The 26362-nt window shown below is 58.9% G+C and overlaps 1 protein-coding gene across 1 annotated transcript in view; it reads left to right on the top strand.

Moving 5' to 3' along the window:
- Positions 1–26362, top strand: part of LOC118501403 (butyrophilin subfamily 3 member A2-like) — a 110270-nt gene that overhangs the window by 83015 nt on the left and 893 nt on the right. The gene's annotated exons all lie outside the window — the stretch shown is intronic.

The following is a 26362-nucleotide window of genomic DNA, read 5'->3' on the forward strand; positions in this document are numbered from 1 at the left end:
GGGCTGCGGCGGGAGTGAAACTACGGCGCCCGGCTCCGCCGCTGCTCCCGAGCGGGGCTCGCTCCCGTGTCTGAGCTCCCCTCTCGCGACTTTGCCGCTGCTGCTCGTCGGGGCGCAGGTGGGTGCGGGGCGCTCGGGGAGGGCAGACCCCGACAGGGGGGCGGTTGTCGCCCGGGGCTGGACCACACCCCGGGCAAACTGCGAACTCCGAGCGGGGCTGGGGCAGGGTTAGCGAGTGGGAGGCCAGCGCGTTCTGTCCCGCCCCCCCGCACCGGCGCACTGGGGTCCCGGCGGCTCTGGGTGGGAATTCTCCCAGCGCACGGGCGGGCCCCGTTTCCCACTCCCGCGGGACCCCCGATTCCCTGCGGGAGAGGCGGGGGAGGGCGTGGGGAGCACAAGGCTGAGTTCACTGGTGGTCCGGTTCCTAACACGACACGACCGGGACCCGTCCGCGGGGTGTGCGCCCTGGTGCAGGTCACGCCGGCGAGGGGGACTTGAGGTGGGTCCCCATTTTTCTGGGGAGACTGGAGACTGCCCACGTTCTGTCGGGGCTTCCGTGGAGCCTGGCGGGCTCAGTCCCTGACTGTCCCGGAAGTGTGACAAGTGTGAACACTGCCACTTTCGGACCACAGGCGGGTGGGGGTGGGTAGTAGTGGCGGCTGCAAGCCCAGGACGTGGGGGCAGGGTTGTGGGTGGGAGGTGGGAGGAGCAGTAGCTTCCAGCCCTGGGCAGGGCGGGCTGGTGGGACTGCAGGGGGCGGAGCAGGGACTGGAGCTTTGGGCATACTTGGCCTAAACCCAAGCCACCCCTTCAGGGGATAAGCAGAGGTATTCTCTTAAGAAGTCAGGTCTTTTATTTACTAAAAATCAACTGGCTGGATGTGGCCGACACCAGTTTGTGTACGACCTGGGCTGCCCTGCGCACTGGCCCAGAAGCTACAGAACGCCCCCCGGGGTAGTGGTGGGCGCAGGCTTCCGGGTGCACACTCAGCACCCCTCTTCCTGGAGCTGCAGCATCTTGAGAAGAGCCGAGGGTGAGTCAGGTCCCCAGTCCCTGGGACACATGGATCCAGGTTATCAGTACAGAAGGTTCCAAGGAGCCAGGAGCTGAGGGTTGGTGCTGTGCTGGGCACAGGCCCCCAGGTGCTGTGGCATCTCCTCAGGCAGAGGCCGCAGGGAGCAGGGGAGGTCTGTGCCCTGGGCCCCACCATCACCTCTGTGCGCCCCCCTTCACAGGCTGCTATGTGTGCAGAGTCTGAGACCTGGACGGCGTCACGGAGTGCAGCCTGAGCGAGCCTGGGTGCTCCTTGGCCCACCGCCACCTGGAGCCCGCATCCCTGCCGTGTGCCGAGTGCCGGGAGGGTGAGGGTGCGCAGGGAGGTGCGGGGGGCTCCTTGGTTTCTGCAGCCCGCCCCACGTCAACCCGGCTGGTAGATATCACCCCAAGCGCGGATGTCACAGATGCACAGGGTGACAGGGAGGCCAGGACAAGTGTCTCCCAGGATGACACGTGTCTGTGGTGCAAGGGCCCCCCTGAGACCCCCGGGATGGAGGGCCGCTGTCCGAGAGAGGAACACAAACAGGTTCACCCCCACCTCTGGGTGCCCCGAAGTCTGGGAGGAGGCTCGGGTTCCGCCACCTTCCCACCTAGTGCTCCCACCCCCGGGCAGCAACCCTCCGCCCACAGTCCCCTGCACTGGGGCGGGGCACTTAATTCCCAGCAGGGCTCAGGCCACTTAGAAAGGCCGTAGCCTCCTCCCTGACATGTCTGCCTCACTGACGAATAAACTACAAGGGATTTGAAATAAATATAGTTCAGGATTCCTTGTTGTCCTTGTGACAGGAACGCCATCGATGTTTCAACAAGGACAGCCTGAGTCTGGGCTTGGCTTTGGGCAGCGAGGACGGTGTGACAGAGTTGCTTCTGCCGACCCTGAGCTCAGTGTGTCCCCCGTCGCGTGTCCCCTCTTCGTCTCCTTTCTCGGTTCCTACAGCCGTCAGGGCGCAGGCTGTCCGCTCTCTGGTTGACCTTGTTCCCGGGTGTTTTCTGCTTTTGGACGCAATGGCAGGAGGGGCTGACGACACCTCCCTCTGGTTACCCGTCACTGCTGCACGGAAGTGCACCCGGTGTCCACGTCGTATCCTGCGACCTCACTGCCTTCATTTCCACGTTCTCTCGGGATTTTGGTGGGTCCTCAAACGGTCCTACCTACCTCATCCTGCCGTCTGCGAGCAGTGCGAAGGCTCCTTCTCCCTCTCGGATTTGCTTGCTGTTTGTCTCTGTTTCGCGTGACCGCTGTTGCTCGGACTCCCAGTACTCTGGTGCGGGGAGGTGGTGAGAGTGGGGGTCTGTCTCACTTGTGATCAGAGAGAAGGACTGCCGCGGTCCAGCTGCAGCTAGGTCCAGGGTTTCCTGAAAGGTGGGTAAGGCGTCGGCGATGGGAGACAGACGACAACACGCCTCAGAGGACAGTGATGCTCTGTTCCGTTTATTGCAAGTACAAGCAGGTGTTTATACTTTCATTTTTAGCAGTGATTGACATTTGCGATTAGGTAAAGCAGAAAAAATTAATACAAAAATAACCAGGAAAAATACAAAAATTCCCATAGATTCAATTATATTAAACAAAGATTATTTTAACCAGGAGACCCATAGATCAGACAATTAGAAATAGCTGTACGTACAGAGTTTGAATGTCTTATTGTTTATTAAAATTCTCAGAATTTGTCATGGGGCAAAAGGATACGCTAAATTGAATAGAGGTTATAGGAAATTTATTATAAGGCCTTTGTGATGTTTAACCTACGTATTTACCTTTTCTGTCTAAAATATTTCTCTATGCACCATGGACTCTAACTCCCTGGTAACTGTTTCTACGTGCTTAATTTATAATAGTTAACCAGCTTTTCTTATTTCTTTGCCTGTCTAATTCTACTTGATATATATTCCTATTCAAGGTAAAGGTGGGGCTGTTACTCCAACAACTTTTAGACACTCGGGCTATTTCATTAGAGGGGATTTTATCCTTTGGTCAAGAAATTATTCTATACAACTTCATTGGAATTATGCAAATCAATAAACCTGAGATACAGATATCTAAGAATCCCACCACCTTTTAATCTCCAAAACAAAACAGGTAAGGAGAGATAAACAGGAAATTCAGCTACAGTAAACTTTTTATTTCTTAGTTAATAAACACCAGGGAGGTCTGCTTTGAGCTAGCCTTTCCATGAAATTTAGACTATTATAAGGCACTTGAACTTCATCCTTACTGGCCATTCTAATGCCACCCTCATTATATGCTCCTGTATAAGGCAATGGGAGATCTGGAACCCTCTGGAGACCATTAGCTCCTTTTGGGGGATACCATAATTTGCCAATAATCTAATATGCTATCGAGGGGTGTCCCTGGGCTGTGGGTAAGGGTCTATATAGTTTTTTTTTCTTGTTTTCTAGAAAGACTCTTTGTATCTATGGGTAAGGAACAGGTGTGGGAAAGTCCGCCAATGATTCAACCTATTGTAACTGATTTATAAATTCTTTTATGGGAACAATTGGGGATAATTTCTTACTCAGGTTTATAAACACTTTATTTAAAACAATCTGGGCATGATTCAATAGTCTAGAGAGAACTAGTTGTCCCTTCAGAATTTCCCTCAAAATCAATCGTTGACTCTTTTTGAGCCTCTTTCTTCTCATGTTCTGTTCTTATGGGAATCAGGGTACAAAGTAAGACCCTGATTGATATTAGCAAGGAAATTATTAAAAGCAATTCCCAGAAAAATTAGCGCCCCCCTTTGTATGCCACGCTCTCTTCCAGGAAGATGGATTCCTTGAATGCCCTCTTTCCACGTTCAGACCTTGTCAAAAAACAAGGTTGGAAGAGGGCGTGGCAAAGGAGCTTTCGGCTTCTTACCGTTGGGTGTTGTGTCACTGTGTGTCTAGGAATTATGTTTTTTAAAGGATTTATTTTATTTATTTTTAGGGAGACCGAAAGGGAGGGAGAAAGAGAGACAGATCAACCAGTGCTTGCCTCTCGCACGCCCCCTACTGGGGACCTGGCCGACAACACAGGCGTGTGCCCTGAATGGGAATTGAACCGGTGACCTTTTGGTTTGTAGGCTGGCGCTCAATCCTTGAGCCATACCAGCCAGGGCAGCAATTATATCTTTTTTTTTTTTTTTAATATTTATTTATTTATTTATTTAGAGAGGGAAGGCAGGGAGGGAGAGAGAGAGAGAGAGAGAAACATCAATGTGCGGTTGCTTGGAGTTATGGCCTGCAACCCAGGAATGTACCCTGGCTGGGAATCGAACCTGGGACACTTTGGTTCCCAGCCCGCGCTGAATCCACTGAGCTATGCCAGCCAGGGCGCAATTATATCTTTAATACACATTTTTATCTATAATTGTAACAAAATTGGATGCAATGTGTACAATTTGCTATTGTAGAGTTTACTAATGAGCAGAATTAAATATGAAGTGTTGTGTTAATGCCAGCTTTTCCTTAAGAGTAACTCCTGCCAGTGTAATGCGTGGGAGCAAGGATAAATGTTTTCAGCCCTGGCTGGTGTGGCTCAGTGGTTTGAGCTCCGGTTGCGAACCAAAGGGTGGCTGGTAGATTCCTGTCTGGGGCACATGCCTGGGTTGTGCGCCAGGCCCCCAGGGAGGGGTATGCGAGAGGCAGCCACAGAGGGATGTTTTTCTGTTTCTCTTTATCCCTCCCTCCCACTCTCTAAAAATAAATAAATAAAGTCATAAAGAAAAACATGTTCAGAGCATTTGGTATACAAGGAAAGACCAAAAACAACCACAGTTATTACCTTCAGGAGGGTGAGCCCCTTGTAGTCCAGGCTCCCCCATCCCAGGCGAGAGCTCCAGGAGCCCATCTGCATCCGTGACCAGCTGGCATTGTTGTGAGATGTGGTGCTGGGCTTCAGTGAAATTTTTTTGACGACTCTCCCAGAGCATTGGCCCATTTCCCAACAGGTGATTTAGCAGCCCACCCGTCCACACACAGGATGCAGAATGTTGAGCAGCTTTTGACCAAAACCCACGTGCCCACCCTCCCTATTCCCCGGATCTCACCCAGAGCGACTGTTTTTCTTTCCCGGGTGAAAAGAGTCCACAAACGGAAACATCCCAACATGTAAGACGTGAAACAAAACAGCAGAAGCTCTAAGAGGCGTCAGAGCCGCTGAGTCCAGAGAGTGTTCAGGGTGGTGGAGGGACGTCCCCACGGGTGTCCCCCATCCAGGGGGGAACATGTGAGGGGGACCGAAGGCAAAGGTGTGCGAATAAAAGCAGATTTTTATAAATAAATTCTCTTTTTGGGTCGCCCCTTGTGGACATGTGGCCAAACACATCCACAGGAGTTCACATTCACGTGAAACCCACGATGTAATTCCCATTCTAAGTTATTTAAATTTCATTCCTTCATGCTTTATATTTTAAAATGGTCTGTGATAGGAATGAAAAACAATAAATATCCTACAAAAGATGTGGAAATCTGTTCCCCTCTCTGGAAACTTTTGGGCTTGAGAACTTTCAGATAATTCAAAGCACAGGATGCAAAGGCCCTGGGCTTCTGCCCTGGGTGACACAGGGGACCCCGGGGGAGGGGCTGAGCAGCAGGGAGGTGAGGGGGCGAGACCTGCTGGCTGCTGTGTGGAGCGCGGCCGGCAGGGGGCAGCAGCAGGTGGAGACTCAGAGCCCAGGGGCCTGCCTTCCTCAGAGGGTGGTCTGGGGGTGGGCAACTGGCTGGGGCATGGAAGTGGGGGCAGCGGCGGGGCTTCTGAGCAGGTTCCCACAGAGATCCCGATGCTCCCTGCTGGCGAGGGGTAAGGTACCTGCATTACCGCCCCATGTTTCATGGCTGATTTCCATGGAGGGATCCAAGGTGAAGAGACTCCCAGGGCACATTTGCAGAGGAGGCTCTCGGGTCCCCAGTGATGGCAGTGGTGCCCGGGTCGGCCCTGGGCAGGCAGCCTCTCCACGTGGAACCCTCCTCCTCCTTCCAGGTGGTCCCTGCTGCCCAGCCCCTGCTGGCCTCTCTCTGTGCACAGCAGGTCAGGATGGGGAGGTGCCTGGTGCCCCGGCTGCCTGCCCTCCCTGTGTGCCTCGCCGTGGTCCAGCTGCTCAGCCCCTGCTCAGGTAGGACCGGCTGTGCGTCTGTGTGTGAGTCCTTTCCCTTCGGGCCCAGTCAGAACCCGGGACTCCGCCCACCCCCGCAAAGCCGGTCCACACCGCACCTCTGTGAAGACTGAGTTCCCGTCTAGGTGTCTGTCACCTCCCCTTCCCTTCCTGGGACACCCCCTGGCCCTCTGGCCCTGCTCAGTCTGATGGATCCCCGCTTCTGATGACCAGCTGAGTTTGCTGTGGTCGGACCCCCCGAGCCCATCCTGGCCATGGTGGGTGAAGACGCTGAGCTACCCTGTCACCTGTCCCCGAAGATGAGTGCTGAGAACATCGAGCTGATGTGGGTGCGACCCGGCCGCAGGCAGGTAGTGCACAGCTACGCACACGGGCAGGAGGACACGCCGGCAGAGCAATTTCGAGGGAGAACTTCGATTTCACGAGAGGACATCACTGCGGGGAAGGCCGCTCTCTGGATTCGCGATGTCAGAGCCTCAGACAGCGGAACCTACCTGTGTTATTTCCAAGATGGAGACTTCTCTGCAAAAGCCCAGGTGGAGCTGCAGGTGGCAGGTGAGGCTCAGGCTTGTTCCAGGCTCCTTTCCCTGGGCGGGGGCAGAGGCTGCAGACCTACCCCAGAGCACGTGGGCTGCTCACCAGCATCGGCCCTTTGCCACCTCCATCTCTGTTCCTCTGAGGCCTGTTACACACCCAGGGGTCCCCCAGGGTGACTTCCTCCTGCACCCAGTACAGAGTCCCCCACGCCACCCAACAGTCTCAGCGGGGAGTGGAGGTGGGGGACGGGAAGGCTGAGGACACCTCCCCGCAGTGGGTGGCACATGGGTGTTTGGGTTCAGCATATTCCAGACCAAGGCCGTGGGTCCAGGGCTCTGACCTACAGGGACAACTCCTGTGGGGCCCAGGTCCTCTGCCACACCCCCGGGAAGACAGCTGCAGTTGTACAGGTTGTGTCGTCCTCGGTGCAGCGAGGAAGGACGCTCACCTGGGGACAGGGACACCAGGGTGACTCAGAGAGGGGGCGTCAGGGAGGACTCGGTGCGGTTCAGGGGGGTGTAGAAGCAGTGCTGGGCTCTGAGTGGGACGCGGTCAGGATGGTGGGGGTGTCACTGGTCACTCATAGCCGGCACAGGGAGGTGGGTCACTGCACACAGTTCATGATTCCTCTGTGCTGCCACCCAACCCTTCAGTGGCCTTGACGTGGCCCTGACCCACCCCAATGAGGAAGTGCCTTGTCTGAGGTGCTGCGCCATGAAGTGCTCATGTCTGGGGGTCAGGGCTATAGTTCGCGATCCCCGGACACAGCCCTGCCCTGTGGCTTCCAGTGCGTGGGGGCTGGTGGAGCAGGGACCGTGCAGCCCCCTAGCCTTGTCCCCGCACGGCCCCTCCTCAGCCTGCTGTCCCTTCCTGGAGACCTCGGCTCCCCCTACAGAGCCCTCCCTGCAGGACTCTGTGTGTTCAGGTCCTCAGAGGGCTGCCTCCCCCTCCGTGTGTTCAGGGACATGGGGACAGGTGGCAGTAGCTCCCCGCTTCCTGGCCCCGGGTCTGCTGTCTTCCGTGGGACAGGTTCCCCTCTGCACAGCCTCGCTGTGGACACTTCCGGGGGAGACCCTGCAGGGAGAGCCCAGCAGCCTGGCAGTGAGGGCAGCAGCAGCCTCCCGAGGGGCCGTGCATGTGAGTCACTGCTCGGGTGGCTGCAAGACACCATGTGTGTCTCTTTCTCACAGGAGGGCACCCTGCACCCCCCACGCAACAGGCAGAACAGACAGGGGCAGTGGGGTGTGACCCACTTAGGCCGAGGCGCACCACCTCCATGCTTGCCCTGGGAGGGGTGAGGGGCTCCTCCAGGGAGCAGCCTGTCTGGGGCAGGGGGAGGGGAGGCTGTGGCAGTCTCTAAGGGGACTTGGGGGAAGCAGCCTCTGCTCTGGCCCAGAGCCCCCTGCATCCAGCACGAGGGTCCAGCCAGGGTCAGGCAGTGGCCCCTCGGGGATCAGTCTCTGCTGCACAGCACACACTGGGAGCAGCTCCTGGTCAGTCCCTGCTGGGCTCATCAGTGTGGGCGCCCCTCCCTGGTGAGGGCACCCCACCAGTACAGAGGGCTCCCCACGATTCAGCTCACTTCTCCTCCGTAGCACTGGGCTCTCATCCCCACATTGACATGACGGGCTACGAGGCTGGAGGGATCCGCCTGGAGTGCACGTCTGCCGGCTGGTACCCGCAGCCCCAGATCCAGTGGAGAGACGCCAGGGGACAGAGCTTGTCCCCGGAGACAGCATCTGAGGCTGCAGACCCCCAGGGCCTTTATGCAGCCTCAGCCTCTGTGATCCTGGAAGGCGGCTCTGGGGAGGGGGTCTCCTGTGTCATCAGAAACCCCCTGCTGGGCCAGGAGAGGTCAGCCAGGCTTTCCGTCTCAGGTGAGTGCCCTGCCCCCTGCCTTGGGGGAAGAAGCAGTGGTCTTCTATTAACCTGGGTCCCTGCGGGGCACAGAGGGCACACAACAGGGACCTGGGGACCCTTCCACTGAAGCGGTTCATGTCACAAACACCTTCTGAGCTCTTCCTGCCTGCGTGCGACACACGGATCCAGGCAGTGGGACATGGGGACAGATGGGAAAGGTCAGCAAGCACACCAGGAGGGGGAAATAGGTACACCCCAAATCTCAGTGAAAGGGCTAATCTCCTTACAACATAAAGGAGCACAGTGGATAAAAGAGCAAAAACGGGAATCCTCAGTTCCCAGGGAGGTAAAACTCACAGGAAGATGCCAAATCTGACAGAACAGGGCAAGACTTTCCACAAGGGAAATTGACAGCACCACGACAAACGACGGGTGGGCGCCCTCTGGTGGCGGGCTGTGGGGAGACAGTCCCTCAGACGTTTGTTGTCCCAGAAGAGACAGCTTGCACACCAGCTCATAGGAGCTGTTTTTGCTGCAGACAAGATAAAAATTAACTATATTTAGTTTTCAAAACTGAATGAAACCTGTGTGGCACTCACCCTGCGTCAGGCACTGCATAAGCATTAACTTAATGCTCTCACTGATGAGGACGCCAGGAACAGATCGTTGTGTCATTAGTTCAAGGTCACAGCGCTGGTGGGGCCGGAGACCCGGGACTGGAACCCAGGCCCCCAGCCCCAGAGTCTGTTCTTCGTCACCTGACTCCGCTGACTGGGGGGCAGGTATTCGGGGGTGTGCAGAGGGGACGTCAGTGACACTGTGTGTGCGTCCTCATGCTCCCTCTCATCCCATGGGGGCGGAGACGTTTCAGGAAACCGTCCTGACTGTGTGGCAGTGAGATTCTGGGCGCTCTGGGGACAGAGAGATCCCTTCAGGGGCTGACGCCACCCCTTCACAGGTGCCTTCTTTGGAAACACACTGCCTTGGAAGGTGGTGCTCACAGTGATGGTGCTGGTTCTTGGGGAGCTCCTGGTGGGCGTGGCGTGCTTGTTGCACCAACGGCGGAAGAGGATCCAGGCCCTGTCCCAGAAGAAGAGAGCAGAAGCTGAGAGAGATGTAGCACTGGCAAAGCTGCAGGTGGAGTGGCAGCTGCAGCGACTCATCAAAGGTGAGGCCCAGCTGCAGGTGGTCCCTACCTCCCTGCCCCGCCCACCACCCGGCTCCTCCTCTGCATATCCTTGATGGGACTTCCTTCTTCTCTTTATTTCCAGAGAGGCTGCAGGATGCGCTCCGTAAGTCCCCATCCCCGTCCCTGTGTGTCCTGGGGTCCCTGGTGACATTGTCACTGACTCCACACGTGGTTCCCTGCAGGGCAGAGAAAGCCCAGGTACCAAAAACCTTTGTACCGGGACCAGAATGAAGATGGGTATGATAGGTGAGTTCAGCCCCTTCCCTCACCCCTGACCGCCCAGGGGAGGAAATGAGGACACTAGTGGCACCAGGCAGTGGACTCTCTCAGTGGGGAAGGGGCTGCGGTTTCTCTCCAGTAGGGGACATGAGGCCCGGACACCCCCAGAATCCCTGGAAAAATATCCTCCTCTGGTGAGGGAGGCCCCGGGGGCTGCGGCGCTGCTGTCAGTGGGACGAGGGTGGGGTTTCCTGCAGCTGAGGTGACAGTCGGGTGCTGCTTGTACTCTCGTCCTCTGACAGCTCAGGGAGACCACCCATGTGGCAGATCCAAAGGTCAGACTTATTAAGTGGAGGAACCCAGCGAGGTTACAGACCTCGCCCCTGCTGCCCGCCCAGCCGCTCTGGTCCCGCTGCACAGGAGGGGGCGGCTTTAACTCACCAGTCACCCTCGGGCCCTGGGTGCCCTTCTGCCAGGCTCACTGTCTCCACATGAATGATCCCCAGGCCTGTCGGGAGCCCGGCCACGTCAGATGCTACCTGCAACTCCTGTCCCGGTAGGATACTTCACTGAGATCGTCCTGGGTGCCCAGGGCCTCTCCCCACCGTGGGCCCAGGTTGCCAGCTGGAGCAGTCACAGCGCACAGCACACGCCACGCCTGCCTTCCAGGATCGAGGCCAGGGCTCCCTCCATGATTTACTGTTTTGAGCCACGAACAGGATGTACTTCAAATTCGGGCAGGGGGTTCCCGAAACTAGCTGGAGGAGGTTCATGAGGTTCTCGGGACTGGAGGAGAACGACCTTGTCATCTGTGAGCACAGGGACCCGGGGACCGTGGCGGAACAGCACCATAGGATGCTGCTGCGCTGGCAGAGCGAGCTGCGTGGCTACTGAGAAGTGCAGTGGCTCAGACATCACTGTACGTGGGTGTTTGTCAGGCGCCTTGTTAAGTGGAGGAATCCGGTGCCCGCCCATTACCCACACTACAATGACACGAAGGGGGTTATAAACAACCCCCGTGGACACGAAGGTGAGGGGAGAGGGTGCAGGACCACAGAAGATGGAGAGTGAGCGACAGTGTGCTCGCTGCCGTGTAATTCCAATGAGCCTGCATGTCCGCTGGCCCCGGGGGCGCTGCAAGGAGGCGCTGCCTGCGACAAAGCCCCAGAGATGCCCGGGAAGGAGGGAAACGATCTGACTCTGCAACAGGGGTCCGTGCGGTTCGGAGAGCCCGGGTCTGTGCTGTTCCTGCAACAAGGAACTTAATCCAGGCTCACTCTCCTCCCCCGTTCCTCCTCCCCCAGAACAATAGGGGCTCGTTCTCTGAGGGGGTCCACTCAAGAAGGGTCTGCACTCAGGGTCACCAGGCACCAGTGGATCCGTGAGATTTGGTTTCATTAGTTTGTTTCCTGAAGTGCTGCCTCCAGGCCCACACAGCTGGCTCCCAGACCGTGCGGTCAGCAGCAGGAACAGAGCACAGAGGGAAACGCAAAGCCCGATGGTTGTGCCCGGAACAGAGCGCGGGCCAAAGCCGTTCCCACGGGGTGGGGGGCCGTCGGCACCCTGATTTCTCGTGTCACAGGTCAGCTCCGCCGAGGCCGCCGACTCTATTCTCACTCCCTGGGCGGGAAACACTGGACCAACTCTGAGCCTGAAGCCCACGCTGGCTTCGTAGCAGAGGTGTGAGGGTTTCCTGCCACTGTCACAGAGGGGCATGGCTTCTGTTCATAAAGTCTGGTTTCGGGGGTCCCCAGGTCCTGAGTCCTCGGGTGTCATGAGGTTGAGTCCCATCCCTGTTTGTCGACGCGGTCAGGGGCCACAATGCCCGGCCCACGTTCTCCCAGCTGAGCTTCTGTGACGTACCTGGGGTCCGCACAGCCTTCCAACCCCCACCTGCATTTGGGGGCCCCTGTGGGCAGCGTGATGGTCAGAGCTCATGGGTTGCTTGGCGTCCCCATGGCAGATGCCCTCCGAACAAGAGTCAGCTCAGGTCACGTTCAGTCCCCAGCGGTCGCTCCCTAGAGTAGGACAGATCCTGGGGACACGCAGACCCCTCCGTCCCAGCACCGCGTGCCCCCCACAAAGCCAGTGGCATTGGCATTCCCGCCCCCCCTCGGGCCGTCTGTCCTCTGTCCGGGTTCCTGCGCCATGACGACACTCTCCTTTCAGAGGAAGCAGCTTCTGCAGTCTGTTCTCGTCCTAAACACACGTCTGTCCTCCTGGGAACTCGGGACGTAGGATGGAGCGATTGTCCCCAGCGACTCGCTACCGCACCGTCCTGTGCCGGGGCGGGGGGCGCGGCCTCCCTGTCCCACTGGGCCCCCCTCCAGTGGGGGAGACCCGCCGCCATCCCGGTGTCTCCGTGTCCGACCCCCACGGCCGTCTTCCCCCACACCTGCACCAGCGTCCCTCGGACACGAGGGCCCCCAGGCGGTGTCATACTTCAGTGTTTCAAGGTAGCTGACGATCCCCCTGCCACGGCTCGCTCAGCCGGTGAAGCTGTTCTTCAAGGTGGTGGCTCCCGTCCGTCCTCAGATTCTAAAGTGGGGTCTGGGGTCTCTCAGTGGTTTCTTACTTACTTGTGACCTGCCGCTGCTCCCGCCTTTGCTCTTCCCCTCGGTCTTCCTGATGGCTTGTGCTTCCTCTTTTCCGTTCCTTTCTCCACCTGTCACAGTGAGTGTGGTTGGTCGGCAGTCCTGGTTGGGAAGGAGCGTCACTGGGTGAGTCTGCTGCCGGACTCTCCCAGGTGAACAGACATCTCTCTTCTCGGGGTTTCTCTGCCCCGTTCCCGTGAGTGAGGAGCACACCGAGTTTTCAGTCAGCTGAGAGAGAGGAGGACTTCTCCCAAGTCCCCTTCCAGAGACACAGCAGCCCCCCCGGGGGGCCGACCTGCTCCCCGCCGGCGGTTCCGCCCGGGTTTGATTTCCAGGTTCTGTACTGAGTCGGCGGCGGGCTGGGGTCCAGAGCACCTGGGGCTGACAGGGGCCCTTGGGGGCCCTCTGGGAACTCACCCGTCACTTGTTCTTTGCTTTCACCCAACTTCTCTGCGACCCCGCTGAAGGAAAAGGGTGAGACTTTAAATGCTGCATCACGAAGCCCCCGGCTGCCCTCCTCCAGTCCCCTCCAACACGGGAAGGAACCGGGTCGTTCCCAGCGGGACCTCCGCACACTGGGGCAGGTGTGCCCGCAGGTCAGAATTGTCCCGCAGCAGTGAGGGGCCGCCTCCCGCCGGCCAGCAGGCCGCACCAGCATGCCCACCAACAGCAGGGGCGGGCCCGGTGGGGGGCGGAGGGAGCCAACCCTGTGCCCTGCTGGTGGGGGCGCAGACGGGCACCGCCCCCGTGGGAACAGTGTGGGGGTCCTTGGGGAGCTGACGGGGGATGTGACTCTGACCCAGCGCCCCCCCTGCGGGGACCACACCCTAGGAACCTTGAAACCCCAATCCAAAAGTGCCCTGCTCCCCACGTTCACAGCAGCACAGTTTACAAGAGCCCAGTGCTGGGAGCAGTTCAAGTGCCCACCGGTGAGCACCCTGTCCCACCCCGTCCTGCCCTGGGCCTTGGGGGTCAGGGGGAAACACGTGGACGTCCGGGCCCCAGGGTCCCTCTTGTCCCCTCCTCTCCCGCTTCTCCCCTGTCTTTCCTGAGCCATGGGCGGGGGCCACGGCCTCCCTCTGCAGCGGGCTGTAGGGTCTGTGCCCGCTGCCCCACCCTCCCTCACTGCCACCCCGGGCTGCCCCAGCAGAGGCAGGCTGCCCACTCTGGCCCTGGGGACAGAGCACTGGGGATGGTGGTCCTGTTACAGAACAAACAAGGGGGTCTGGGACGATATACTATTATTGAAAGATGCCCCCATGTCGGTTATGTCCGCCGCCAGAGGAAAGACGTCTCTCAATGCCAGAGATTTGTGAAAAGGAAAGGAAATGTTCATTTAATGCTGTACAAACTTAAAGTAGTGACCTAATGTCTTCATCAAAAATCCTAAAGTTCCTTACAACACCCACAAACAGACACAGTCCTTTCTTCCTTCCCCCTTTGCCCAGTCCAGAGTACCGTATCTCAGGAAAGGAAATAGAAGTCCATGGCTCAGGCAGTCCTCTGGTTATTGAGACCTCGCTGGGTGCCTGGCACCCTCAGCTGAGTCGCCGGGATCTCTGCTAAAACCAAGTGGTGGTTCCCCCTTCTAAAGCTGAGGAGGTCCCCACTCTGGCAAAGGCACATGGTCCTCTCTCCCAGGGCGACAGGAGTCCCCCCCACTCAGCCAAAACCATGTGCTTCTCCCCCTGCACAATGGTTGCAGGGGGGGCAGGGGGCACCACTCAGCCAAAGCCGTGTGGCGGTTCTCTGCTAAAGCCGCATGGTGATTCTCTCTTGCAGGGCTGCGTGGTTCTCCCTCAATGGCTGCTGCATCTGGGTTTAAATCCCCGTGCCAGTCTTCTTTTGCAGCCCCATTTCCGACTCCTCCCACACTCGGCTTCACATGCCAGAACTCATACCCTTCCAGCTTTACAGGGCTGCCATCCTGAGTCTGGGCAGGTGTGGCCCCATGTCTCGGAGCCATTCATCTCCAAGCTCCCGCGCAAGTGCTGTAACTCGGGGGACCTGCCCTCCAGTTACCTCTTGGTGGGGAAGTTACTTCCATTCCCCTGGCTCACAGCTTGGCCACAGCTATTTAACATATCTAAGCGACCAGTCAAAAGCTGTAGATATGTTAAATGACCACACCAGAGGTCAGCTACAAAGCTGTTGCTATGTGAAAGAGCTCTCATTGGCCCTGCTCCACTTGTCCCTTCCCCCAACCCACACCTGGTGGGTCCGGGTGAAGACATCTTAAAATCTCCTGTACACCTTAAGTTCTGGATCCCATTTCAAATGCCTAGTTGGGGTCCCCCTCTTGGCTGCACCCTGTAACAGTCCCACAGGAACCACAGCAGGACATGGGCCAGGCAGCAGGGCAGGGAGGGGCAGTCGGTCGGGCCACCCAGGCCCTGTGGGTCCACGTCCTCAGCTGGCTTCGGGGACAGTGGATGGGACCCCTGTCTCCTGGGCCTGCTTCTTACTGTGTGAACACTGCCCCTCCGGGAGCTGGGGGTACTTTCCTCACATGTCTTTGGCAGGACTGCAAGTGACTCAGTGGGTCATGGGGCTGGAAGGGTGGTTGTGAACTTTGACCTAAGACTGAAATGCCCCGGATGCAAGGGTTAACCCTGTTCTGTCCCAGCTGCGCCCTCAGCAGAGAGCAAAACAGGAAACTGCCTTGGGGAGCCTGGATCCGCCTCTCAAGGTGCTTTCTGAGCTCGGCGGGGCTGGGGTGGGGGGTTGGTGGGCAGAGGGACCAGGAGCTGGCAATTCCTCCTAAAAAGACCACACTGTCAGGATGGGCAGGGTAGGACAAGTGGGAATCTAGTTACAATTAGCATTTTGGACTACAAATATGGCCACCATTTGGACTACAAGTAATATGGCAACTGAACTCTGACCCAGAAGAGGTGACTGACGTCAGACCAGGAGCCACCAATGCTAAGTTGCTTCTTTGTTCACCAAGACCCAATCCTTGGCTCCCCCGAGAATTCCAGTCATATAAAATTCCCAGCCTTTCCCTTCTCGCCCGCGGTCTTTTCTTAGCCCCTTCTCCGGATGGGGAAACGTCGCCCGGGAGCACAAACTTCCAAAATAAAGCTCATCTGCCTCTTTCCATGGCTAATTGGCTGTTTATTTCCTCGGCGGGGTCTAAGAGAACCTTACACACACCTCGGCTCCACATCAAATTCTAGCCGCGCTGCACCCCTCTTCTCCGTGGTCCCCGCATCGGTCACAAGAGACCCAAGGGACAGGCTGGACGGGCTTTCGGTTCCTTAAACCCTGTTGAAACGGGAAGAGTCTCTAGCGTTTTTCCCTTTGTGATCTGGAGTGTGAGGTCCGAGAATAAGCCCTGAGCTCCCCAGAAGGAAGGTGGGAACCTGGGGCTGGAGGAAGCCCAGGTTCGGTGACTGAGAGGCCTGGACAGGTGCCACCCTGCTGTGCAGTGCGGGGGGGGGGGGGGGGGGGCTGGGAGCACCCACACAGGGTCCTCAGCGAGTGAGTCGCTCCTCCAGGCCTGAGCGAACCTGCCCAGGGCGTCAGACCGCGCTGCACTGAGGGTGCGCCCTCAGCTGGCAACAGGGAGGAGGGAGCAGCTGGGTCCCCAGCCTTTGTTGAAGCTGGACGGACCCCTCCCCTCCAGCTCCCAGGCCCACACACACGGCCATGGACGTCCATCGGGGGGAAACAGGTCAACCGTCCTCCTGGTGGGACCAGGTCTGGTTCTGGGGTGAGGCTGGGGCTTCCTGTGACCGTGGGCCCCTCGTGGGGTCTGTGATCACAGCACACAGTGCTCCCCAAAGTGGGCTGGGGGAGCACCCCACGGAGACACCTTCTGTTGGTGACAGTGCGGACCCGGGAGCCTGGGGCTGGAGAGACGTGGAAGCAGGAACAGTGAAGCTGTGTCCCCCCACCCCCAGGTGTCCCGAGGGGACAGTGGTCCTGCAGCAGTGCAACTCCACAGCGGACACGGTGTGGGGCCCACCCGGTCCAGGTGAGAGGCGGTCCTGTTGTTAAGGGGTCTGTCTGAGGAGAGGAGACCCCGTGACCCCGGGGGAGCCGTCTGACAGGGCCGGTGCCGTTCCCGCTCCTTCCCATCAGCCCTGGGACCAGCAGCGCCCCCTCCCCCTCGGCCCCCAGCAACCCCGAGTTACTTTCTGGGACGGACCCCCTGTTCAGGTCGGGTCACAGACACAGAATCCAGTGACATGTGTCCTTGTGTGCCCGGCTTCTCTGTTTCAGGTCTGTGTCTCCCAGGCCCTGGGTCACAGTGGGACCTGCCAGGGCGTCACATCTCTGTGTGGCCGAGGGACACTCAGTCGTAGGTGCAGACAGACACGTGTGGTGGTGTTCACTCTCCTGCTCAGGGACTCGGGGACACTTTTAAACAAACAAACCCTGAACCCCATCTGTGACAAGGACATCTTTTGAGTAAGTGGTGTTGGGGACCCTGGACGTCCCCAGGCCCAGGAGGAGTTGTGCGGTCATGTCACAGCAGATGCAGAAACTAACTCACAATGAGCCAAGAGCCGCCTGCACGGTCTGAAGACGACAGATCCCCTGGTGGGGTCAGAGGGGACGTCTCATGATGTTGGGTGGTGTTTGGGGTGCATGTGACATGGGGTCACCTGGGGGGTGTCTCTGTCTCCGTGCCTCACTGAGTCCTGTTCCCCCGGTGTGTCCACAGTCCTACGATGGCAGAGGTCCTCCGTCCTGTGGTGACGAGTTCCAGTGGGTGGGTGTGCATGTGTCTGTGCGCACACACGGCTGCTCTGTCCGTCTGTGCATCTCACTGAGGGGGGTCCCTGTCTCCCCTTCGTGAGCAGTGTTGGCGTGGTTGCGGGGTGCAGGTGCCCCGACCGAGGGCTTTCTTGTCCTTCCTGAGCGCACGGGGGGGGGGGTCGGTCTGTCTGGACTTGGTCTGGTGTCTGCTGGAAACTCTGTCGGCGTGTGACTTCACTGACACGTTTCCTGTTTCTCCCGACGCCAGAGCGCAGACAGCGGTGGTTTGGTCGCGAGCTGTTTCACGTTCCCCGGTCTGTCTACCACCTGTGTCTTCTCAACAAGTCGAAAGATCCCAGCCCGTGTGTAGCGGGCCCCCGAGCGGTGCGAGCTACTAGTCGGAGCCCCTGGAGGAGAGTGAGTGACAGCCCGGGCTGGGGGCGGTCCGGGCGCCCCGGGGGGGGGGGGGGGGGGGGGGGCCTCTGCCGGGTCTTCCGGGTTCTCCCCGCTGCGCCCCCTCCCCCACCCGGAGCCGCCCCGAAGGGGAACAGTCCAGAAGCCATCCGGTGCTTTTCCGCTGAGTCTCAGGCCCCTGCGCTCAGGGACGATCGGTCCCCGGGCCATCTAAAGAGTGGCGCGCTTTTTTTTTTTTAGCATCCGCTTCCTGTCTTGGCTGCACGTGACTCCGTGGGAAACCCGCGTGCGGGAACAGAAGTAATGCCCCAGTTGCGGCCCTAGGGGCGGAGTCGTACGGAAGGCGCTCTCGTGCAGCCTGTCCGCCCTACACCGGTCTGTGATTCCCGTTGCCGTTGATCCGACCTGGAGGACCCACGCGGGCAGCCGCGTAATTGAAACCAGGACACCCGGCTCCGCCGCTGCTCCCGAGCGGGGCTCGCTCCGATCTCCTCGCTCCCCTCTCCCGACTTGGCCGCCGCTCCTCGTCCGGGCGCAGGTGGGTGCGGGGCGCTCGGGGAGGGCAACCCCTACAGCCGGGCCGGTGTTGCCCCGGGTGGACAACTTCGCGGGCAAAGTGAGCGCTCTGAGCGGCGTCCGGCGGGGGTGGGGGAGGGGGAGACCCGCCGCGTTCTGTTCTGACCTCCGGACCCCAGATGCTCTATGGAAGAGCCCGGGTGGGGGTGGGGAACAGAACGCGGAGTTCAGCTCAGCTTTGCCAGTAGCCGGGTTCCTAACACGCCCCGTAATGGGACCGGTCCTCGGCCGGTGGTTGGGGACCCCTGGTCTCCGGGCAGCCAGTGCTCGGGCGGTCGCGGAGCGCCTTCCTCCAGCCCTGCTGAGCCGAGGGTCCCAGGTGCCCGGGGCGGGGGCTGCCTCTGCTCGGCTGGGTGCCGGCCCTGCTGCAGGTGATGGTGGCGCTGGGGAACCTCAGGGGGGTCCCCAGTTTTCTGAGGGGACTGGAGACTATCCACGTTCTGCTCGGGCCTCTGTGGAGCCTGTCTGCGGACTCCTTGCCTGCGGGTCTTTGGGGGTGTCTGTGGGGGAAGGGTGGTTGTGAGTCCAGGGCGTGGGGACGGGATTGCCTACGGAGGAGCCAGGCCGGAGCCCGGGGCGGGGCGTAGGGACGGAGTTGCAGGTGCTGCCACACCCAAACCCACCCCTTGGAGGGTGGCCGGAAAGTTTCTCTTAAGAAGCCGGGTGTTTTATTTGCTAAAAATCATCTCTGATGGGACGGGGCGGACGCCTGTTTCTGGACGACCAGTGTTGCCCCTGCGCCCGTGCCGGAAGCTGCAGAGAGGCCCTGGGGGGAGGAGTGGGCGTGGGCTCTGGGGTGCCCACTCAGCACCCCTCTTCCCAGAGCTGCAGCATCTTAAGAAGAGCTGAGGGTGAGTCAGGTCCCCAGTCCCTGGGACACATGGAGCCGGGATTCCGTGCAGAGGGTTCCAAGGAGACAGGAGCTGAGGGTTGGTGCTGTGCTGGGGACAGGCCCCCAGGTGCTGTGGCACCTCAGGCAGAGGCGGCAGGGATCAGGGGAGGTCTGTGCCCTGGGCCACATCATCACCTCTGTACCTTCCCCACAACCCCACAGGCCCCTAAGCCAGCAGCCTTCGGCATGGACCAACTCACGGAGTGCAGCCTGGGCAAACCTGGCTCCTTCACCATCCACTGCAACCCAGAGACGGCGTGCCTGCCATGTGCCCAGTGCCAGGAGGGTGAGTAGGCGCAGTGAGGTGCGGGGGTCCTTTGGTTTCTGCAGCCTGCCCTGCATCTACCTTGCTGCTAGGAATCACCTGAAGGGCAGGTGTCACAGGTGAACAGGGTGACCGGGCTGCCAGGACACGTGTCTACGAGGATGACATGTGTCTGTGGTGAAGGGGTCCCCCTGAGGCCCCCCCGGATTCAGGGCAGCTGTCCGAGAGAGGAACGCACAGGGTTCACCCTGCATCTCTGTGTGCCCCACAGTCTGTGAAGGGGCCTGGGGTTCCGCCACCTTCCCACCCCGCACTGCCACCGGGGCAGCGACCCTCCGCCCACAGTCCCCTGCACTGGGGGGAGGGGGCTTAAATCTGAGCAGGGGGTCAGGCCAGTTAGAGAGGCGGCAGCCTCTCCCCTGACGTCTCTGCCTCAGTGAGGTATAAACCGAAAAGCATGTAAAATAAATATATTTTAGGGTTCCTCGTTCTTCTGAGGAGAAGGCCATCGGCGTTTCAACAAGGACAGCCTGAGTCTGGGCTTGGCTTTGGGCAGCAAGGACCGGGTGACAGTGTTGCTCCTGCCGACCCTGAGCTCAGTGTGTCCCCCGTCGCATGTCCCCTTTTCGTCTCCTTTCTCGGTTCCTCCAGCCGTCAGGGCGCAGGCTGTCCGCTCTCTGGTTGACCTTGTTCCCGGGTGTTTTCTGCTTTCGGACGCAACCGCAGGAGGGGCTGACGACACCTCCCTCTGGTTACCCGTCACTGCTGCACGGAAGTGCACGTGGTGTCCACGTTGTGTCCTGCGACCTCACTGCCTTCATTTCCACGTTCTCACGGGATTTTTGGGTCCTGAAACGGTCCTACGTAACGCGTCCTGCCGTCTGCGAGCGGTGCGAAGGCTCCTTCTCCCTCTGATGTGTTTGCTGTTTGTCTCTGTCTTGCGTGACCGCTGTTGCTCGGACTCCCAGTACTCTGGTGCGGGGAGGTGGTGAGAGTGGGCGTCTGTCTTCCTCCTGATCGGAGAGAGGGAGCTTTCGGCTTCTCACCGTTGCGTGTTGTGTGTCTGTGTGCCTAGGAATTAGTTTTTTTAAAGATTTTATTTATTTTTAGAGAGAGTGGAAGGGAGGGAGAAAGAGAGGTACAGACACATGAGTATGTGGTTGCCTCTTCTGTGCCTCCTACTGAGGACCTGGCCCACAGCTCAGGCATGTGCCCTGACCAGGAATCGAACCAGTGACCGTTTCCTTCCCAGTCCGGCGCTGGGACCACTGAGCCATACCAGCCAGGGAAGGAATTATGTTTTTAATAACACATTTTTATTAATAATTATAACAAAGCCCTGGCTGGCATAGCTCAGTGGATTGAGCGCGGGCTGGGAACCAAAGTGTCGCAGGTTCGATTCCCAGCCATAGCATATGCCTGGGTTACAGGCAACAGCCCCCAGCAACCGCACATTGATGTTTCTCTCTCTCTTCCTCCCTCCCTTCCCTCTCTAAAAAGAAATAAATAAATCTTTAAAAAAGTAATTATAACAAAATTGGATGCAATTTATACACTGTGCTCTTGTAGATTTTAGTATTGTAGATGAACAGCATTAAATGTGAATTTTTGTGTCAATGCCAGTTTCTCTTTAAAAGCAATTCCTGCTAATATAATCTGTGGGGCTAAGGATAAAACTTTTTCAGGACATTTGGTATACCTGGAGGGACAGAGCCAAAAACGAAAAAAACAAAACAAAACACAGGAACTACCTTCTGGAGGGTGTGTCCCTTATACTCCAGACTCCCCCCTCTAGGGCAAGAGTTCTAGGAGCCCATCTGCATCAGTGACCAGCTGGCGTTGTTGTGAGAGGCTGCGTTAGGCTTCAGTGAATTTTTTTGACGACTCTCCCAGAGCAGTGGCCCATTTTCCGACAGGTGATTTACCAGCCCACCTGCCCACACCTGCAGAATGTTGAGCAGTTGTTCACCGAACCTGCGTTCCCCACCCTCCCTATTCCCCCCATCTCACCCAGAGGGACTATTTTTCTTTCCCACATGAAAAGAGTCCACAAAGGGAAACGTCCCAACGTGTAAGACGTGAAACAAAACGGCAGGAGCTCTAAGAGGCGTCAGAGCCGCCGAGTCCAGAGAGTGTTCAGGGCGGTGGAGGGACGTCCCCACGGGTGTCCCCCATCCAAGGGGGAGCATGTGAGGGTGACTGAAGGGTAAAGGTGTGAGAATAAAAACACAATTTTTATACGTAAATTCTCTTTTTGGGTCCCCCCTTGAGTACATGTGGCCAAATGCATCCACAGGAGTTCACATTCACACGAGACACAGGATGTAATTACCATTCTAAGTTATTTAAATTTCATTCCTTTATGTTTTATATTTTAAAATGGTCTGTGGTAGGAATGAAAAACAATAAATATCCTCCAAAAGATGTGGAAATGTGTTCCACACTCTGGAAACTTTTATACTTTAGAACTTTCAGATAATTTAAAGCACAGGGTGCCAAGGCCCTGGGCTTCTGCCCTGGGTGACATGGACCCTGTGGGGCTGAGCAGGACAGAGGTGAGGGGGCAGGACAAGCTGGCTGCTGTGTGGAGAGCGGCCTGCAGGGAGCAGCAGTGGGAAAGGGGACTCAGAGCAGAGTCCCCTGCCTTCTCAGAGGGTGGTGCTGGGGGTGCGCACTGGCTGGAGCATGGAAGTGTGAGCAAGTGGGGGGCTTCTGAGCAAGTTCCCACAGGAGAGCCCAGTGCTCCCTGCTGGCGAGGGATAAGGTACCTGCATTACCGCCCCACATTTCATGGCTGATTTCCATGGTGTGGTCCAAGGAGAAGAGACCCCCAGGGGACATTTGCAGAGGAGGCTCTCGGGTCCCCAGTGATGGCGGTGGAGCCCGGGTCGGCCCTGGGCAGGCAGCCTCTCCACGTGGAACCCTCCTCCTCCTTCCAGGGGGTCCCTGCTGCCCAACCCCTGCTGGCCTCTCTCTGTGCACAGCAGGTGAGGATGGGGAGGTGCCTGGTGCCCCGACTGCCTGCCCTCCCTGTGTGCCTCGCCGTGGTCCAGCTGCTCAGCCCCTGCTCAGGTAGGACCGGCTGTGCGTCTGTGTGTGTGAATCCTTTCCCTTCGGGCCCAGCCAGAACCCAGACTCCGCCCACCCCTGCAAGGCCTGTCCACACCGCACCTGTGTGAGGACTGAGTTCCCATCTAGGTGTCTGTCACCTCCCCTTTCCTGCCTGGGACACCCCCTGGGTGTCTGGGCCTGCTCAGTCTGACAGAGCCCCCCCTTCTGATTAGCAGCTGAGTTTGCTGTGGTCGGACCCCCCGAGCCCATCCTGGCCATGGTGGGTGAAGACACAGACCTGCCCTGTCACCTGTCCCCGGAGATGAGCGCTGAGGCCCTGCAGCTGATGTGGGTGGGACCGGGCCGCAGGCAGGTAGTGCACAGGTACGCACACGGGCAGGAGGACACGCCGGCAGAGGAGTTTCGAGGGAGAACTTCGATTTCACGAGAGGACGTCACTGCGGGGAAGGCCGCTCTCCAGATTCGCAATGTCAGCGTCTCTGACAATGGAACCTACCTGTGTTATTTCCAAGATGGAGACTTCTATGCAAAAGCCCAGGTGGAGCTGCAGGTGGCAGGTGAGCCTCAGGCTTGTTCCAGGCTCCTTTCCCTGGGCGAGGGCAGAGGCTGCAGACCTACCCCAGAGCACGTGCGCTGCTCACCAGCATCGGCCCTTCACTGCCTCCATCTCTGCGCCTCTGAGGCCCGGGACACACCCAGGGGTCCCCCAGGGTGACTTCCTCCTGCACCCAGTACAGAGTCCCCCATGCCGCCCACCTGTCTCAGAGGGGAGAGGAGGTCGGGAACTGGAAGGAGGAGAAGCCCTCCCTGCAGTGGGTGGCACATGGGTGTTTGGGTTCAGTGTGATTCAGACCCTGGCTGTGGGGCCTCAGGTGCCCGCTGCTGTGAGTCCAGGGGTCTGACCTGCAGGGACAATCTGTGGGGCCCGCGTCCCCCACCAAACCCCCGGGAACACAGCTGCAGGTGAACAGGTTGTGTCCATCCTCGGTGAAGCGAGGGAAGACGCTCCCCTGGGCACGGGGACACCGGGGTGACTCAAGAGAGGGGGCGTCAGGGAGGACTTGGTGCAGTTTGGGGGTGTGTGGAAGAAGTGCTGGGCTCTGGGTGGGAGTCGGTCAGGATGGTGCAGGTGTCACTGGTCACTCACAGCCAGCACAGAGAGGTGGGTCACTGCACACGGTTCCTGTTTCCTCTGTGCTGTCACCCAACCCTTCCATGGCCTTGACGTGGCCCTGACCCACCCCAGTGACGAAGCGCCTTGTCTGAGGTGCTGTCCCACCAACGAGCCCGTGTCCGGGCTTCAGTGCTGCAGTTCGAGTTCCCCGGACACAGCACTGCCCTGTGGCTTCCAGTGCGTGGGGGCTGGTGGAGCAGGGACGGTGTGGCCCCCTGGCCTTGTCCCCGCACGGCCCCTCCTCAGCCTGCTGTCCCTTCCTGCAGACCTCAGCTCCCCCGACGGAGCCCTCCCTGCAGGACTCTGTGTGTTCAGGTCCTCAGAGGGCTGCCTCCCCTCCGTGTGTTCAGGGGCATGGGGGACAGGTGGCAGTAGCTCCCCTCTTCCTGGCCCCAGGTCCGCTGTCTTCCATGGGACAGGTTCCCCTCTGCACAGCCTCGCTGTGGACACTTCCGGGGCAGACCCTGGAGGGAGAGCCGGGCAGCCTGGCAGTGAGGGCAGCAAGAGCCTCCCAAGGGGCCTGGCATACGAGTCACCGCTCGGGCAGCCACAGGACACAGTGTGTCTCCTCCTGCTCACAGGAGGACACGGCCCCCACAGGACAGGCAGCTCGCACAGGCGCAGTGGGGTGCAACCCAATTAGGCTAAGGGGCACTACCTCCATGCTTGCCCTGGGAGGGGTGAGGGGCTCTGCCAGGGACCAGCCTGTCTGGGGCAGCGGGGAGGGGAGGCTGCGGCAGTCTCTAAGGGGATTTGGGGAAGCAGCCTCTGCTCTGGCCCAGAGCCCCCTGGATCCAGCACGAGCGTGTAGCCAGGGTCAGGCAGTGGCCCCTCGGGGATCAGTCTCTGCTGCACAGCCCACTCTGGGAGCAGCTCCTGGTGAGTCCCTGCTGGGCTCGTCAGTGTGGGCGCCCCTCCCTGGTGAGGACACCCCACCAGTACAGAGGTCTCCCCACGATTCAGCTCACTTCTCCTCCCCAGCGCTGGGCTCTCATCCCCACATTGACATGACGGGCTACGAGGCTGGAGGGATCCGCGTGAACTGCACGTCTGCCGGCTGGTACCCGCAGCCCCAGATCCAGTGGACAGACGCCAGGGGACAGAGCTTGCCCTCGGAGGCAGCATCTGTGGCTGCAGACCCCCAGGGCCTTTATGCAGCCTCAGCCTCTGTGATCCTGGAAGGCGGCTCTGGGGAGGGGGTCTCCTGTGTCATCAGAAACCCCCTGCTGGGCCAGGAGAGGTCAGTCAGGCTTTGCATCCCAGGTGAGTGCCCCGCCCCCTGCCCTGGCCTGCTTGGTGCCCCTTGGGGAAGGCAGTGGGTTCTCCTGCTGAAGTGGGTCCCTGTGTGGCACAGAGCGGGAATGTGGGGCTCCTTCCCCTGAAACAGTTTATGTCACAGAGACCTTCTGAGCACTTCCTGCCTGCCACACACGGTGTCAGGCCGTGGGACATGGGGGCAGATGGGAAAGTTCAGCAAACACACCAGGTGGGGAAAATAGGGACAACCCAAATCTCAGTGAAAGGGCTAATGTTCTTACAATAGAAAGGAATACGGTGGATAAAAGAGCAAAAACAAGAATCATCGGTTCCCAGGAAGGTAAAACTCCCAGGAAGATGCCAAATCTGACCAAACGGAAATATTTCCACCTCGGAATTTGGCAGCAGCAGGACAAACGAGGTGGTGGGCGCCCTCTGGTGGCGGGCTGTGGGGAGACAGTCCCGTAGCCGTCTGTGCTCCGGGTGTTGGATGGTGTTGGTGTGGGTCGGCACAAGTGCTGTGGGGGCGCAGGGCCGTCTGTATCCGAACGGCTCACTGACTGATACAAAACCCACTTCTGGGGACCACCTGACGGGCCAGCCTGCAGCGGTGGGACGTGACCTCTTGACCAGTTATTTTTAAACCAATGACCCCAGGACAAAGGGCAGTGCCTGGGGGTGCCCACCAGAGGGGACCCAGTGCACAGTGGGTGCTGCCCTGCAGGAGAGACACGGGCCTGCTCGCTGTGCTGGAGCGGGCAGGTCGCCAAGACACAGGACGGGACGGACACCATCCACAGGAGCCGCATAGGGGCTGTTTTGGCTGTAAACAGGATGAAATAAACTATTCAGTTTTCAAAACTGAATGAAACCTGCGTGGCACTCACCCTGCGTCAGGCACTGCATAAGCACTAACTTCATGCTCTCCCTGATCAGGACGCAGCAACAGACGGTTACGTCATTAGTTCACGGTCACAGCGCTGGTCGGGCAGAAGACCCGGGACTGGAACCCAGGCCCCCAGCCCCAGAGTTCGTTCTTTGTCACCAGACTCCGCTGACTGAGGGGGGGCAGGTAGTCAGTGTGGGGGGGTGCAGAGAGGAGGTCAGTGACACTGTGTGTGCGTCCTCATGCTCCATGTGATCCCATGGGGGCGGAGACGTTTCAGGAAAACCGTCCTGACTGTGTGACAGTGAGAGTCTGGGTGCTCTGGGGACAGAGAGATCCCTTCAGGGGCTGCCACTACCCCTTCGCAGGGGCCTTCTTCAAGGACACACTGCATTGGACGATGGTGCTCATGATCGTGCTGGGTATTGTGCTGGTCGTGGTGGTAGTGGTGGTGGTGTACTTGCTGAGGCAATGGAAAAGGAACAAGGCCCCGTCTCAGGATGAGGAGAGAGAGCACGAGGTGAGAAGGAAGCAGCGGGCAAGAGCTGCGGGGGCGGGGGGAGGAAGC

This window comes from Phyllostomus discolor, chromosome 6, assembly GCF_004126475.2.
Source record: "Phyllostomus discolor isolate MPI-MPIP mPhyDis1 chromosome 6, mPhyDis1.pri.v3, whole genome shotgun sequence".
Classification (NCBI taxonomy): domain Eukaryota; kingdom Metazoa; phylum Chordata; class Mammalia; order Chiroptera; family Phyllostomidae; genus Phyllostomus; species Phyllostomus discolor.